The sequence below is a fragment of the Dipodomys ordii genome, unplaced genomic scaffold (assembly GCF_000151885.1).
Source record: "Dipodomys ordii isolate 6190 unplaced genomic scaffold, Dord_2.0 Scaffold1, whole genome shotgun sequence".
In the NCBI taxonomy this organism is placed as follows: Eukaryota; Metazoa; Chordata; class Mammalia; order Rodentia; family Heteromyidae; genus Dipodomys; species Dipodomys ordii.
Window position 1 is genome coordinate 63,379,956 of NW_012267217.1, and position 10,262 is coordinate 63,390,217.

The following is a 10,262-nucleotide window of genomic DNA, read 5'->3' on the forward strand; positions in this document are numbered from 1 at the left end:
GGACTGTCCCTCAGCTCTTCAGCTCAACGCTAGCTAGCACTCTACCACTTGAGCCACAGTGCCACTTCTGGCTTTTTCTGTTTATGTGTGCTCAGGAATCAAACCCAGGGCCTCATGCATGGGAGGCGAGCACTCTGTCCCTAAGCCACATTCCCAGTCCTCTCCTAGGTTTTAAATATCCTTTATAGTATTTCTTCTCCTTTACATTCTTCCACTGTTACCTTTTAGACTAGTCCTTAAATTCATCTGATGCTTAATAAACTAGGGAATTACTTTTTGTTTCCTTCTACTTTGTCTCCAGTTTCTTTTAAGTGTCCTCTTTCATTTTAGTTTACTTGAATATAATTTTTTGGTTTTGAAGCATTTTTGCTGATGAATTGTCTATATGGAAACTAATTTGTAGCAGACTTGCCTCAAAATCAGGTAAAGATGGAAATTACAAAGTCAGAATGTGAAAGGAGTTCTGGCTTGTAGAGGACATAATGATGATAGTGATGAGGTAGTGTTTGAACTAATTACATTTCTCCCTCTTGTTCTTTTGTTGAAATTTTGAAATGAAGTATAATGTCCTCAATGTTATATCAGCTTGTTTCATCTCATGACTCTGCATTTTAATATTCCATATGTCTGTTCTCTTCGTTAATCTTTACAATGAAAGATATATTACTGAAAGTGATTGCTGTTTGGGAGGACTTTCTGGGTGAAAAGAGTACTACTGTCCCTTGCCCTTCTAATCTTTTGATGTGTGCTATTTTTAAAAACTGACTTTGTAACTCGATTAGCTTCTACTGATTAAATTTTTCCATACTTTCTGTTTTATTCTATAGTGGGGACCAGTCTCATTAGGTTGAATCAACAGCCTACGTTGGTGTTAATCCACATAACTTAGAGGCAAGTTACAAGTCCATTTTTCTTTAACAATTTGAATTGCCTGAACATTATTTAGTCATTGTTACAAAAGTCTGAACCTAAATCTTTTCTTCTCCTTGAACCCTCACTAGTGTTTTAAGATTTCTAATCAATTTTGGATGCTCTGAAGATTTTTGTCTTTTTTGTGTGTGTGTGCTGATACTGGGGCATAAACTCAAGGTCTCATGCTCTTCCTCAGCTTTTTTGCTCATGGCTAATGTGCTGCCACTTGAGCAATACCTTCAGTTCAGCATTTTGCTCGTTAATTGGTGATGGAGTCTAATGGACTTTTCTTCTTGTTGATTTTGAACCATGATACTCTAGGTCTCAGCCTCCTGAGTAGTTAGGATTATGTGCGTTAAACACTGGTTCCTAGCTCCAGAATTTCACTATTCTTGACCATATTATTCTTCTAAAATTTTACCATGAGTGGAAAATGGGAATGGAAAATGATAATGTTGAATTGCCTTTAATTTTATGTGAGGTTGGGAGAAGAGGAAATTTGAAAAATGAAATATTATTCCCTTTAGTAGCCAACTTCATTTTATAAAAAGTGTTTTCAACGTATTTCCCTAACTAAAGTACTTAAGGAACACAATTATATATTGTCTTATTAACTATAAGGTTTTATTAACTTGAACTTATTTTGTAATAGAAAGTACCCTGGAGCTAGTTCTCGTGAATTAGGCCCATAGGAGAATTTTTTTGATTTACCCGCTTTTCCTTCTGCCATAATTGGATGAACTTTTAGAAAACATGATGACTAGTTTTTGCAAAATTAAATCAAAGGTATAAGTCTTTTTTGGTGCTTGAACTCAGGGCCTAGGCACTGTCCATGAGCTTGAACCACAACTCAAGCTCTGGCTTTTTTGGTAGTTAATTGGAGATGAGTATCTCATGGGTTTTCTGCCTAGCATTAGCTTGGAATAGTGATCCTCAGATCTCAGCCTACTGAGTGGATAGGATTTTTGGCATGGGCCACCAGTACCCAGCCATGTGACTTTCTTAAGTTGCTTTTGTTTTTGTTAATTAAATTGTCAACTTGTATTACTTATTTTTTTAAAACAGATAAATAGTAAAGTTATTTAAAAGTGAAAGGAAAGCCTTCTCTATGTGGAGAGGGGCTCAAAAAAGAGTTCCAGTTATTTATTTTCTTGAGACGGTGTTGCTGTCTATCCCATCCCTGTCTCAAACTCACCATCCTCCTGCCTTTGCCTCCTAGTGCTGGTGTATGCCATCATGCCTAAGTTACTATTTTAAAAATATCCAACACATTATTTGATTCTCGCTAAGAAACTACTTGCAGCTATTATATTACAGCCTTGTCATTTGAAGTGTCACCATCTTGCAGAAATTTATTTGTTTATTTAATTTATTCATGTACCAATACTAGAGCTTGAACTTAAGGCATGGGCGATATTTTTCTGCTTAAGCCTGGCACTCTACCAATTAAGACACAGCTCCAATTCTGTTTTTTTTTTTGCTGGCTAATTAGAGATAAGAATCTATGGACTGTTAAAAGGACCTGTCCAGGCTGGCTTTGAACTTTGATTCTCAGCTCTGATCCTTTTGAGTAGCTAGGATTATAGGCATGAACCATTGTGCTTGGATTCCTTCTTCACATCCCCCCCATCCCCCTTCTTTTTTTCTTTTCTTTTTTCCTGGTTCCTGGGCCTGTACTCAGAGGCCTTATACTTGCTTAGCTTGCTTGGTCATAGTTGGCACTCTACCACTTGAGTCACATCTTCAGCCTAGAGATGGGAGTCTGCAACTTTTTGGCCCAAGGTTTGTTTGCAACCTTGACCCTTAACAGTTCAGTATTGTGAGTGGCTAGGATTGTAGACATGAGCCACTAGCATCTGTCTATCTTGGATTTTTTTTTTTTTGGGGGTCCGGTCCTGGGGCCTGAACTCTGGGCCTGGGCGCTGTCCCTCAGCTCTTCAGCTCAAGGCTAGTGCTCTACCACTTGAGCCACAGCACCACTTCCGGCTTTTTCCCCTTATGTGGTGCTGAGGAATGGAACCCAGGACCTCATGCATGCAAGGCAAGCGCTTTACCACTGAGCCACCTTCCCAGCCCCTCTATCTTGGATTTTTAAGATGATTCTTGTCAACATACCATTATCAGTAGGTTGTGATTTTGCAGCAGGAAGCACATCTGGAGCTTTGCTCTTTGGATATTTTGGTAGTAGTCAAATTTCTGGGTACTTGATACATGTAGAGGATTTACATTGCTGTGATGCTACTCTATTTTATTTTTCTGTCAGATATTCTGTAACAGTTAATAACTTGTGCCAGTGGCTAATGACTGGAATCCCAGCTACGCAGGAGGCTTAAGATCTGAGGCTTGTGATTTGAAGCCAGCACAGGCAGGAAAGTCCATGAAACTCTTTTTATTTTCAGTGAATTACCAAAAAAGCTGGAAGTGGAGCTGTGACTCAAGTGGTATTTCTGAGCGAAAAAGCTCAGAGACAGTGCCCAGGTCCTGAATTTAAGCCCTAGGACTGGAACAAAAGAGTTAACAACAAAATAATAACAAACTCCTGTAATATACGGTTTTGAATAAAATCCCAAATAACAATCTCTCCGAGGCACTGTAGTGTTAATCAGCATCATCAGAATCAGTTAGGCTTTTTGTAAAAGAAAAAAAATACATTTTTCATCCCTCTTCTGTTTCTTTTTTTTGGTTGGTCGTGGGGTCTGAAATTGGGGCCTGGGCGCTATCCCTCAGCTCTTCAGCTCAATGCTAGCGTTCTACCATTTGAGCCATAGTGCCGCTTCTGGCTTTTTCTGCTTATGTGGTGCTGAGGAATCGAACTGAGAGCCTCATGCAATCGAACCGAGGGCCTCATGCAATCGAACCGAGGGCCTCATGCATGCAAGGCAAGCACTTTACCACTGAGCCATCTTCCCAGCCCTCCTCTTCTGTTTTTTGATGAGAGTGAATCTAGACTCTGGGCTATGTTGCCTAGGTCATGAACTTCTATGCTCAAATGATCCTCCTGCCTTAGACTCCGGAGTAGCTGGAACTGCTGACATGTTTCACTGTGCTGCCAACAAATCTAGTTTATAAACATACCAGGTGATTCTAGTATTTTAACAAGGTTTGGAACTATTTCCTATAAAATATATTCATGATAAAAAGCTTTCAGTTTCCTAAAAGAGTGCTAGGTGATTTACATGTAATGCTTTTTTTATTTACAGTGTTAAAAGGACCTGAACAGTCTACTCTAACCTCTTGCTGTGAACCAGCAGAGCTTTTGAACAGGTAAGTTGGAAGAGAAGCACAAAGTTGGAGGCACATGCAAATATGTGATTTGAAATAACATTTAAAATTTTTTTGGTTGTGCTGTGGACCTTTCACAAACTAGGCAAGTACTTTGAGTTGCAATCCAGTTCTCACAGAGATTTTTTTGCTTTTATTTTCATACTGTTATTCCTCGTGAAGTTATGGATAGTGAGTAGAAACTTCTTTTCTGGTGTCTCAGATTCTTTATGAACCAGACAAATAGATGACCTTTCTTGGAATGAGTGTGGTATGAATTTGTGTCAACCTATTGCAGTGACTTATTTTTGTTGCTGATCCTAGCTTTTGAACTCAGGGCCTGAGCACTGTCCCTCAGCTTTTGTGCTCAAGATTAGTACTCTACCACTTTGAGCTACAGCTTAATTTCTGGCTTTAGTAGTTAATGGGAGATTAGAGCCTTAAGGACTTTACTTCCCAGGCTGGCTTTGAACTGTTCTCAGCCTCTTGAGTAGCTAGGATTATGGGCTTGAGCCATTGGCATCTAGACTGTAATGTTACTTTTTGATGGCAAGGAATAAGAAAAGAAGTGCTTTGAAGGCAAGTGTGCAGAAGGGCCAAAGTATTGTAAGAGAACCCAAGAGCAGTTGACTGTATGATGGACATGAATAGCAAACTAAAGCATTCTCAAGGCAAGATAGTTAGATAGTTAGATAGCTCTCCCAGTTGGTTAGATGTGTTCTCTGTTTCTTTTTTGTTCCTGTCTTTGTGAACCTTCTGTTGTGTGGCACAACAAACACGTGGAAGAACATGGCTGCTTCATTTCTGAAGCCTCACATGAAGCCAAGCTCTCATGTTACTAGCCAGCTGATTGTTACTAGCCAGCTCAGTGTTCATATTTCTATTTCTGGGAAGGAAAATTTGATGAATTATACTTGGCTCAGTTTTCTCTTAGTAGTGTAATTAGTGTTAGCGTGAGTTTGGGGTCTAGTTGTGCAAACATAGCTGAAAAGGTCCTTCTCCAAAAAGGTAGAAACAGAATTCTGTAGAAGTTTCTAGGCAATTTTTGTCTTTTCTAGCATTCTGTATGTATAATTTTATAGTTTTATGTGTCCTGAAGAGTTAATATATACACATATTTCACCAAGTACCCTTTAGGACTTAGCAGGTGTTTTTTGTTTTTTGTTCTTTTCTTTCTTGTCGTTTGTGGGGCTTGAGCTCTGGGCCTGTACTCTGTCCCTCACCTCTTCAGCTCAAGGCTAGCACTCTACCATTTGAGGCAGAGCGCCACTTCAGGCTTTTTCTGTTTATGTGGTTCTAAGGAATTGAACCCAGTGCCTCATGCATGCAAGCACTCTACAGCTGAGCCACCTTCCCAGCTGTTGGTGATTATTTAGAGATAAGAGTCTCAGACTTTGCTGCCTGGGCTAACTTTGAACTGGGATTTGCAGATCTCAGCCTCCTGAGTAGCTAGGATTATAAGCATGAGCCACAGGACCTGGCTGAAATTACATTTTTATATTCTAGAATTATTATATAGTGCTGGAGATTGAATCCAGAACATTGTACATGGTAAGCATATTATTTACCATTGAGCTCCATTCCTAGTCCCTGAAGTAGACTTCCTTTTTTTGAGACAGTCTTTGCTTGTAGTATAGGCTGGCCTCAAACTTGAGATCTTCTTGCCTCCTAAATTGCTGGGATGATTGGTGTGCCCCAGCATGCCTATCTACTTCTTTTTTTTTTTTTTTGGGTTCGGTCGTGGGGCCTGAACTCTGGGCCTGGGTGCTGTCCCTCAGCTCTTCAGCTCAAGGCTAGCGCTCTACCACTTGAGCCACAGCACCACTTCTGGCTTTTTTCTTTTTGCTTATGTGGTGCTGAGGAATTGAACCCAGGGCCTCATGCATGCAAGGCAAGCGCTCTACCACTGAGCCACCTTCCCAGCCCCACACGTGTGTTTATATATATGTGTGTGTGTGTATGTATGTATGTATGTGTCTATATAGAGAGAGACACATACATACATATACACATATATACACACATATATACATATATATACACACATATATATATATACTTTTTTTTTTTTTGGTTGATGGTGGGGCCTGAACTCTGGGCCTGGGCGCTGTCCCTCAGCTCTTCAGCCTCAAGGCTAGTATTGCTCTATCACTTGAGTCATAGCGCCACTTCTGGCCTTTTCTGCTTATATGGTGCTGAGGAATCAAACCCAGGGCCTCATGCATGTGTGGCAAGCGCTCTACCACTGAGCCACCTTCCCAGCCCCAAAAGTTTATATTTTTGAAGTACTGTTTATTTTGTTTGTAGAGTGTGTGTACATGTTGTATATCATTTTTTTAAATAATTTTTTATTGAGATTAAGTGATTATATAACTTTTACAAATTTCACAGTATTGTGGGATAGTGCTACTTAAAGTCACAAACAATTCTGTATCATTTTTGTAAAAACCTTCCAGAGTCTTGGATTCCTCTGAAAACATGTTTGTGTTGAGATTATAATACAAAACAGCAGTGCTTATCGCATTGTAATTTTTCTGAAAGTGGTTCATCTTTGCTTATTCTTAATTTTCTACAGCAGCGGGGAAGATAGCAATAATACCTTTCCTTATTAGAGTCATCTTTAGTGGCCAGTTATTTGGAGACCTGACTTTATTTCAAATTGTCCTGGAGGAAGTCTTGTCCATACTCTGGAATTCTTCCTTCTTAGTTCTTTGTAGAGACTGAAATAACAGTAATATTGTTTTGTAACCCTCCTCCCCCATGTACCCCTAATCCTGGGGCTTGAATTCAGGGCCTGGCACTGACCTTCATTTTCTTTTATAGACACTCTTTCGTTTGTTTGGCCACAGGGCCACTTCCGGCTTTTTTTTTTTTCTTCTGCTTATGAGGTACTGAGGAATGGAACCCAGGGCCTCATGCATGCAAGGCAAGTGCTCTACCACTGAGCCACCTTCTGTGTGTGTGTGTGTTCCTTTTTCTTTTTGCTGCTTGAACTTAGGGCCTAATGCATGCAAGGCAAGTGCTCTACCACTGAGCCACCTTCTGTGTGTGTGTGTGTGTGTGTGTGTGTGTGTGTGTGTGTTCCTTTTTCTTTTTGCTGCTTGAACTTAGGGCCTAAGCACTATATCTGAGCTTTTGTGCTCAAGACTAACATTCTACCCCTTAAAGCCACAGCTCCAATTTTTATTTTTTGTTGGTTGTGGGGCTTGAACTCTGGGGCTAGGTGCTGTCCCTCAGCTCTTCAGCTCAAGGCTAGCGCTCTACCACTTGAGCCACAGTGCCACTTCAGCTTTTTCTGTTTATGTGGTGCTGCAGAATCGAACCCAGAGCCTAATGCATGCAAGGCAAGCACCCTACCACTGAGCCACCTTCCCAACCCCACTACTGTCTTTTTGATGGTTAATTGGAGATAAGAGTTTTATAGTCTTTCCTGCCAGTGCTGGCTTTGAACTGTAATCCTCAGATCTCAGTCTCCTGAGGAGCTAGGATCACAGTATGAGCCACTTGGCCTCTTTCTACTGCTGCTGCTGCTTCTGCTGCTGCTGCTGCTGCTACTACTACTACTATTACTACTACTATTACTATTATTTTTGCTAGTCCTGGGGCTTGAACTCAAGGCCTGGGCACTGTCCCTGAGCTGATTTTGTTCAAGGCTTATATTCTACTACTTGAGCCCACAGCTCCACTTCTGGCTTTTTCTGTTTATGTGGTACTGAGGAATGGAATCCAGGGTTTCATGCATGTTAGGCAAGCACTCTACCACTAAGCCACATTCCCAGCCCACTTCTCCCATTATTGATTAAGTTTCTGGTAATATGTTAACAAGAACATGATACTCTTGCTGTATTAATGTGAAGGAATGGGATTTTGGGGGTAATAGAACAGAATGGAAGCTTGGGAAATGATAGAGTCACTTTTCACAAAACAAATTCCTCTAAAAATTGCCAAGAAATGGAAAGTTAGCAAAGCAGCATTGAACAGTATATATCAATATATAGTTAAAAAAAATGTGTGGACTTCATTGAGGAAGAGAGATGTAGGTTTATTGTTTTGTCATTTAGTACATGAAGTTTTAGACAAGGTAAATTTCTGGTAGCCTAATTCTCCTACTTAGCAAGTTTATCCTAGGATTATAGGAGGGTTTAAAAAAACTAAAATGAAGGCCAGGCAATGTGCGTATGCCTGTAATCCTGGTTACTTAAGATGCTTAGATCTGAGTATCACAGTTAGAAGGCAGCCCTGAGGAAGAAAGTCCATGAGACTCTTTATCTCCAATTAACTACCATAAAGTTGAAAGTGGAGGTGCAGCACAAATGGTAGAGCACTAGCCTAAGCTCCAAGGACCTGAGTTTAAGCCCTAAGACCCATACACTCACACAGTCCTCTTCCCCTCAATCTAAAATGCCCATGTAGCTAATATATACCTGTGACTTCTAGTACTTGGGGGACAGAGGCAGAAACAGACTTTATGTTCCACTCAGCCTTTGTAGTGAGATCCTGTCTCAAAAACAAATGCCTGCTGTATGATAAATATGCTTTTAGTGATAGCTTAATTTTTTTTCATTTTAGTCAAATATTTGACTGTTTACTTTGTGCCAGGTTCTAGACTAGCAAAGTGGTGAGCAAAACATACATTGTTTTATCTTCATGAGCCCCAGTAGAGAGGATTCAAATAGTCACATGAGTAAGTCCTCCACTATGAGGACTTTCTGATCGTAGAAAAGATACAGTATCAAACCCTATCCTATATAGTTTGTGAGTAAGTGTCATGTTTTAGACCTGTGTGTGTGTGAGTGAGAGTGTGTGAGTTGTGGGGCTAGGTGCTGTCCCTGAGCTCTTTTGCTCAAGGTTAGTGCTTTACCACTTTAAACTATAGCTCCACTTCTAGTTTGGCATGCTAGGCAAGCACTGAACCACTAAGCTGTACTACTGAGCTTCATTCTGTGTGTGTGTGTGTGTGTGTACCACTTAAGTCATATCTCCATTTTTCCTGTTTTTTTTTTTTTTTAGTGGTTAATTGGAGATAAGAGTCTCAGACTTTCCTGTTTGGTCTGGCTTTGAACTACAATCTTCAGAGATCTCAGCCTCCTGAGTAGCTAGGATTACAGGCATTTTTACTGTCATTTGACCCTATAAGCCTTTTTATGAAAATACTTGTTTTCTCAAACACTTGAAAAATAGTTGGCTATGGAGGGTATCATTGTTTCCATTTTTGTCGGTCTTGGGGCCTGAACTCTGAATCGAGGGTTTTATGCATGCTAGGCAAGCACTCTGCCACTAAGCCACATTCCTAGCCTGTATAGTTCATTTTCAACATTGTATCTAGTGACATTTATTATTTTTTAAAATATAATTTTATTGTTATTACTAAGGTGGTATACTGTGGGGTTACCATTTCATAAGTCAAGTACTGAATATGTTTCTTTTTTTTTGGAAAATGTCACCCCTTCTCTTCCCCCCAGTGTCCCTGTCCCATCCCTGCCTACACATTACATAGTTCATTTTCCTCTTTACTTCCCATTGGAAATGCTTATGTACAGGGAATAAGATTAGTGCAGTTAATACTGGTTATTGAGATGCCAAAGGCATTCTTTTTTTGAGAGGTGGGGAGGGGTGCTGGTACTGGGGCTTGAATTCAGGGCCTGGATGCTGTTCCTGAGCTTTATAGCTCAATGTTAGTGCTCTACCACTTGAGCCATGGCTCTTCTTCTTTTTGGTAGTTAATTGGAGATAAAGAGTCTCAAGGACTTCCTGCTTGGTCTGGCTTTGAACTGAGATCCTGGGATCTCAGCCTCCTGAGTTGCTAGGATTGCAGGTGTGAACCTCTGGTGCCTGGCACCAAGGGCATTCTGAATGTCCTTTTTTTCTTTTTGTGAGTACAGCACTAATAGAATACTGATATCATGTGGTATCATTAACTTTAAGTGATGTTAAAGTGCCAGCAGTTTTACCTATCATATGATCACTGTCAGAGCCATCATAATGAAAAAGGCAAGGGATTTCTGAATAGGGTTATGATGAAAATCATTTGGGTATCACATATGCTCTGAAAGAATTTTGATGTCTGGAGTCCATACTTTGTGAATAAC

General features: G+C 40.2%; 1 protein-coding gene across 1 annotated transcript in view; it reads left to right on the top strand.

The window, feature by feature from the left end:
• Gigyf2 (GRB10 interacting GYF protein 2) overlaps positions 1–10,262 on the top strand; it is a 154,299-nt gene that overhangs the window by 4,526 nt on the left and 139,511 nt on the right. Inside the window, exons 2-3 of the mRNA XM_013022428.1 lie at positions 828–891; positions 4,113–4,176. The gene's annotated coding sequence lies outside the window, so the exon portion shown is untranslated. The remainder of the gene's footprint in view (positions 1–827; positions 892–4,112; positions 4,177–10,262) is intronic.